This window comes from Haemaphysalis longicornis, unplaced genomic scaffold (genome assembly GCF_048455015.1).
Source record: "Haemaphysalis longicornis isolate Haplotype H1 unplaced genomic scaffold, Haemaphysalis longicornis Haplotype H1 scaffold_9, whole genome shotgun sequence".
NCBI classification, from domain to species: Eukaryota; Metazoa; Arthropoda; class Arachnida; order Ixodida; family Ixodidae; genus Haemaphysalis; species Haemaphysalis longicornis.
In genome coordinates, this window is record NW_027526460.1 from 6239698 (window position 1) to 6246664 (window position 6967).

The window sequence follows — 6967 nt, forward strand, 5'->3', positions numbered from 1 at the left end:
CGGCATGCCGTGCGCATGCGTTCACAGCATGGAGGAAAGAATTCTTTCCTCCATGGTTCACAGCATGGAGGAAAGAATACAAGGCAGCGCCGCTTGCGTTGATGCATAGTATAGTGGGACGGCAATGGGTACAACGACGATGAGGGAAAAACGGGACTGCGTGAACACTTTTAACGACAGCAGCGCCTGTACGTCTCAACGTTTACGGAAGCTAGTTTTTGTTCGTCCGCATGCAGCGCCACCAGTGGCCTTCTATAGCGGTTTTCTCGATTGCTCGCGTTATGCGCCTGATCTGGCCTGATGTACTAAATGAACTGTCGGTCAGACTGGCGGGAACGGTTACCACTTTGGTTGTGGCGTGAAACTGCGGATTTCTTCATGTCCTCGGGCTGTATTTACTGTTCGACGAAGTGAAGTTTTGCCGGGAGGCGCAAAAAAGGTCAGTGCTGCTTATTTATGTTCTGGTAACGGTTGTTGTTCTTTGACTTGTTCATCACTGCGTCCGATAAACGTGCCGCACCGCTGCCTGTTCGATGCGAGAAACGTTTGCGGCTGTTATTCACTCAAGCTTGTGTGTTTGTGGGTCGGAGTCGGCTTGACATTTCTGACTGCGTACGTTAGCTAGTGCTATTTAGAAAGTGGCTGGTGCGCGCATTTCTCGACTCTGCATGTCCCCTTATGGTGTGGTGTTGCTTAGTTGTATATTGACGGTTGCTGTACCTGTCAGCGGTACTGAATCTTCTCGGGTTAGTCGCACGCTATTGTCTCATGCGCACACACTGCACAACATGTTTGTCGGAGCGTCTGTCTTTAGACTTATCGGTATTTTCAAACTTCCGTGTTAATTGCGTTGTGTTGGTCTTCTGAGAGCCATAAATTTACTGTGCTAATCACGCTATTCCACCTAATGTTGATGTGCGTTCAAGGCGTTGGCGGCAGCACTGCTTACGTTTATCTGTGCTGTGTGTGTAGTTGTTCCTTGTTTCTTCCAATGCCTTCGATGAATTCAGATGGTCTATTTACACTAGTCAACGTTAGTTGGTTCCCTGACGTGTAGTGAAATGCAAGGGAAAGTGGTTGTCTGAGCAGTAGCGTAGTAACAAAACGTTTTTTTTGTGGAGGGGAAGGCAGGTGGAAACACGCAGAAAGTGTGGTGCCGTTTCTATGCTGTCAATGTCAGTGGTAACCTGAGACCTCAGAATAATTACCCATAAAACTCACGTGTGGACTACTAGAAGTTTTAACGTCACAAAGTAAGTTTACAAATAATCCATTCCTGCCATTTTATGCTATCAATGTCAGTGGCAGCTCGAGAGTTTGAATAATTTTCAAAACGCTCGGGTGCAAAGTTGTTGCATCATGATGTGCACCAAACATTAATCCATTTCTGTTCTAATTTGAACGTAGAAATTATACTGCAAAAGCAGATTGCTACATTCTGTATTCATACTCTATGACCGGTTCAGAAAGAGTATATGGCTGACTGTGGAGACATTTGGCCCTCCACTGATAGGTTGTGACAAATGTTTTTGTTCCTCTGCAAAAAGAAAAAAGAAAACAAATTATTTCCTTTTTTTTCCATGCTCCTGCGAAGTCATGGCTGTGGCATTCACTGGCTGAAGACATCTTTGGCATTCTGAAGGGTCGTCGGGGAGAGTGTGGCGGATTATGAATGCCCTGTGGAGCTCATAAGCCACAAAAGAGTACTTTTTGAGTTGTGCATATTGTGCAGATATTCACCAGTTCGCATAGACCAAGGACAGGTGAGCTTAAAGTATGTTCAAATATTTTCATATCTCAAATTGTTTAGCAAGGAAAGATTACCAGGGCTTCCGCTGTAAAAAATACATTCTACTTTCGTGGAACGAATCAGACATTGTTCAATATTTTCTCGTGCTCCCTGGGTAAAGCGAGGCATAAATTTATTCTCTGATATTTTTGTACTGTTTATTTTCTAGGCAATAGGGCGAAGATAGACCTAAAACAGTGGTACAAGGAATGCATATGGCCATTTTATTTGGACCCCTTCTTGGAAGTATCAGCAGAAGGCAACACATTGAAGCTCTTGCACGGGATGAAATCATTGCATTCTACAAGTAAGTACGCACTGCCATTTTTGGGTCTTTCATGGCGCGTTTTTAGGTAGTTTCTTTATAACTAATGGTTTGAAACTTCTTTTCAGTGACAGCTTGGCCTGTGGCTCAAGGTGACAGTAGGAGCTTTTCGGAACACGTTAGCGAAACTTTCCTGGAAGTGCACTTTGAGACTGCCCTGGCAGAAACACCCGGGTCTTAATTTTGGTTGGGTAAGCTGGCATTTTGTTTTTGCGAGACTCAATTTCTGGGTCTTTTCGTCCTTATAAAATCGTCCTTAAGAAGTCATCGTGAACGCCAATATTGGACATTGTGTTCACATCCGCCTATTACGGATTCTCCAACAGTGGCCAAAAAAACCACTATTTTGTATTTTAGTTTTGTAAATATTTAGCTTTTACACCTTGAGAGTTGTGCTTTGCCAGCACCACGGACACGCCCAACGTGGTTGCTGCTACAACAATACGGTGGCAACTGACGATTTAAATTTCCCGCTTTTAATACGCCCGTAGCACCAATAATACTCCCAAATACAGGCGTAGCATGAGTAATGCTTGCATTGGATTTTGACAGGTGGTTAAATAAGGAGTAATTTTTTAAAGGGAATTGTTTAGAGCATAGAAAGTGACGTCTGCAAGAAAATGTGCTATAGTTGCGATTTATAAGAAAATTGTGCAACAGCCTACTTCAGCATTAGTCAGCTCAACTTCTGCCTCATACCACTACGAACCATGGAGGTAATACATATCGAGAGGGAAATATTTTAGGGGGAACTAATTCCAAAAATGTTTTGCCACAGTGCGATATTTATGATTTCCTATGACTGGCCATTTATTTCTTTGTGGTAGAAACATCGTTTAGCCAGTTTCACTACAGCATTCTAGGGAGCACATTATACAGTACAGAGAACATTTTTTGCAGAGAGAAGGTGTGTAAAATATAATGCCGAAAGGTGATTATAGTAATTATTATTTGATTAATAAACGAAACCTCTCCGGGATAAAAAAAAACCTTATATTCAGGATACCGAGGCAGCAAAGTTGGATACTTTCCAGAATCAGGGCAATTTCATTGATTGTCTGTGGTGATATTGTTTAGCGCACTTTCACCTCTAGCAGCACTCCCAGAAAAAACCCAAGAAATCACTGATTTTAAATCAATTACTGTGTTATGAAAGGGACTAAGCAACTCACTCATTTAAAGCAACCTTGTAACAAAATTTTCTTGTTCCCTTGAAGGTACATGAGGTGAGCAGTAAGTCTTCTCGAGGCCCGGTTATTCTGAGAGAAGGGACTGGCGGCATCAATATTGCCCGCAAGAAACACATCAGGGATTCGCCGCCTGCATTGTCACTTCAGGATGTGGTCATCCTCTTCGCAGCATATGTCATCTTTTTCATCGTGTCATCATGTTCATATGGTTGTGTGCCTTTGGAGAGTTCTTGGGACTTTTGCAGGGAGTTCTTGGAAAGCATGAGAAGTTTGACAGTGGCCTGGTGTCATTTAAGTTGGAGTCTCTGTTGAAATAGTTGAAGTGTTGAGCTCTACTTGGGATTTTAAATTATTGGTAGAGGTTAAAATATCTCTTGAAAGGCATGAAGGAGGTCAGATGAAAGGCATGAAGGGGGGGAAATCAGATGAAGAGGTTTAAGTTACTGGCACATGCAAGTTTTATGTCAACTGAACACTGAAGTCGTGCCTTATTTTTCATCATTGGCACAATGCGCAGGCTTCCTTTGAATCTATAGTGGGTGTTAATGTAGTTCATGGCACCGCATTGTAACGTCCTTATTATTCAAGTGTAGCTCATGAGATTTTTTTTCATGGCAGTGCTGCTGCTGATGCAAAAATGACAGTGATTATTTACGCAGATGGCTTCCGCCTTCATTGATAAATTTTAGTACCGGATATGAGCTGACACCCGTGACCTAGAAGAATTGAAAATGTGCGTATTTGGCTTGAACAAGTTTTCTTCTTTGAACAAAGCTGCATTTCTTGCTTGGCAGAAGCAGGGCTTTTGTCACAATTACACTGATAGCAAGACGGGAGGGTTTTTATAGCACGCAACTGTGAATTTCACCTAAGGTAAAATGTTGAGGCTGGAAAAAATGCTTTCAAGTCTGCTTTGTAAAACTGGTCACCTGTATGATTCAACGCTGGCTTGTTTGCTTCTTAAGGATGTCTGACTTGTTCCCGCTTGAATTGATGACGTATGTAATTAGTCTGCTTGTTAAATTTTAATATGTGTAACATGCTTCCAGCTACCTGGTTTGCAAAATTGTATACGATTCACGCTGGCTTTTGTGAGATTTCTTGGAATGAATAATTTTAAACAACTACAGATTGTTTGGGCAAGTAACGTGCCTTAAGTCAGGCCTTTTCAGGACGCTCATAAAGTCTATTTTGCCTACAAATAGCTTGATGTTACACTTACGTCTGGTGTCAGGAAACTACTATCTTTAATAATCATGTTTTAATGGTGGCATACTGCCACATCTGACCTCTCGTGTCAAAATGTTTTATCGTTAATCTTGGCTCGAGCGTTGTTTTCCTAAACTCTTGCACTGCACTGTTGTAGGTTTGTGATAATACAACCGTGCATGGCTTGTTTTTAGCCCTTTCCCTACAATGTAATAGCAAACTGCATTTTCCCAAACAGTTATGCGTAAACATAGTATGGCAAGCGCAATGAGTCATTCCGTCTTTGAATTACCTTGGTTTATCTGATAAGACAGCATATTTGAAGCTCACTGTTGTATAATGTCTGTGTCAGTGCCGCGGTAGACGCACACGTCTATTTATTTGTGAAGCAGTTGCCCCTAATACCGTCTTTATTAACCATGTTTTTGAGTAAAGGTGAATATGTGAAAATGCCACTTGGAGCCTAGTGTTATCGTTATGGTATTTATTCCTTGTACGTTGGTCATTTTCTGTGCAATTTAAAATAGACAGCTATTCAAATCTGAAATGTATGCATACTAACACCCAATAAAGTTGTATAGTATATTGAAAAGCAGTGTATGAGTCATAATAGTTGGTTTCGTGCGTATTTTAATGCAAGTATATTGTTTCTTTTACATGCAGCTGAAAGTCAGAAGAGGATTCTGCGGGTGAAGCCAAAGACTGTGTGCCGCTCTTGGTGCCTCAGACCAACTTTTATATAGAACTGTGCTCCGATAGGCAACTGCTGGGAACTGTAGGGACCACACTGCTTCGGTGGTTTCTGCTTTCCAATTGTTGGTATCACTGCGGGTCATATATCAAGGCTGTGTTAAAATGGTGCTTGCGGTTTCCTGCTGATACCAATGCATCCGCCAGCCTGGCATATGACCTCGGTGTATACCGACAGGAAAGCAGAAATATTGGAAAAGTGGAGTCCCATAGACAGCTTCCCAATGCCTATAGGAACACCGTTTTATATAAACAGCTGGCCTGAAGGTACCTGGAACGGCGCACCGGATAAATTCCATAATCATTTTACATGGATCAATGTTCCAGTAACTTAAACTACCCTTTTATTTGGAACAGTGATCCGCATACTTTTATTTGGAACACCGATCCACATAATTTAGATGCAAAAATATGTGGGGCACTGTTCCACTTAATTTTCAGGATATGTGGAACACGGTTCCAAAACTGGAACTTTTTTGCAAAAAAGTTCCAGTTACTAAGTGGATCTTACGTGGAACCAGATTAAGAGTGTGTGGAGCGACCTTGACTTGGAGCTAGATACAGTGTACAAACTAACAAAGTAAAGAAAGGCACATTCTTCCATTCACAAACGTGTCGTGGCTTAGTTTCAATTGAGCGAACGAATTTCGACGACTCGTCGGCGGCCGACGGACTAAAAGCTGGGCCGACTCATAGAGTTTCTCACCGACTGACCCTGCTGGAAGGTCGGCGAGCCGTGCAGTAGCGCAGCCAATTGCCAGCTCATCTCCTCCTGACGTCACACGAAAACGCCACAGAAAATGGGCGAGGATGCAGAGAGGAGGACAGCATTTCCGAATTGATTTTTCTACTAAATAAATTCGCGTAAACGCACTCAGAGTGGTCGAAAAATGGCCTATGGACTCCGGACTACAATTTGCGCTATAGTAATTTCGCAATGTTTACAAATCACTTCAGTGTACCTTTAAATACGCTTACGTAAAGTTTTGGGGGACTTGGTATCTCGTCTACTCGCCTCACGCGAGTTCAACCGATTAACTGGTTAAGGAATTTATTCGCGAACAATGTATTAATCTATTAATTGGTAGGTTAATAGATCAATCGCCCACCCCTGAAAATGGGTGCCATGGATAGTAGCCCGAACAACAGGCACCCGAGACGTGAGCTACCAAAGTTTAAAAAAGTATAGCATAAAGGGACAACACAAGCGTGGTTGTAGGTTAGCTGTTCATGCCATGTTTTCTGCCTAAAACACGATCCGGTCGGAACAGTGAGGAGGCGTACCCCGGTCCTCTCCCAAAACGCGTTTTGTGCTACCCATTTTTTTTTTTTTGACCAACTTTCCAGGACCAATTTTTCCGGAAGCATTTTTTTCTACCTTGCTTTGGGACCATGTCTTCCGGGCCCATTTCTTCCGGTACCAATTTTTCTGAGACCATTTTTACCTACGCCCCTCTTTGCTACGTGTCGTATTTTTCTCGTTTATTCCCAGAATAAAAGAATCCCTTTAAGTCCCTACGGAACCTAGATCTGAGCATTCTTTTCTCGGTATCGCACGCAGATATGACTTCGTTGAGCCGGAACCGGAAGTTAACGGTACTGATGACAATGATGATGGTGTTGGTGACCATGACGAGGGATGAACGATACTAAATAATGATTATTATTATTATTATTATTATTATTATTATTATGATAATTGCC

At 42.3% G+C, this 6967-nt stretch overlaps 2 long non-coding RNA genes across 2 annotated transcripts; both read left to right on the forward strand.

Moving 5' to 3' along the window:
• Positions 1–330: 330 nt before the first annotated feature.
• On the forward strand, positions 331–2016 carry LOC144151902 (uncharacterized). Its single transcript, XR_013319000.1, has 3 exons — positions 331–439; positions 1595–1763; positions 1959–2016. It is a non-coding gene; the product is annotated as an uncharacterized LOC144151902 (long non-coding RNA).
• LOC144151903 (uncharacterized) lies at positions 2011–3600 on the forward strand. The gene is made up of 3 exons (XR_013319001.1): positions 2011–2096; positions 2183–2305; positions 3332–3600. It is a non-coding gene; the product is annotated as an uncharacterized LOC144151903 (long non-coding RNA).
• The last annotated feature ends 3367 nt before the right edge of the window (positions 3601–6967 follow it).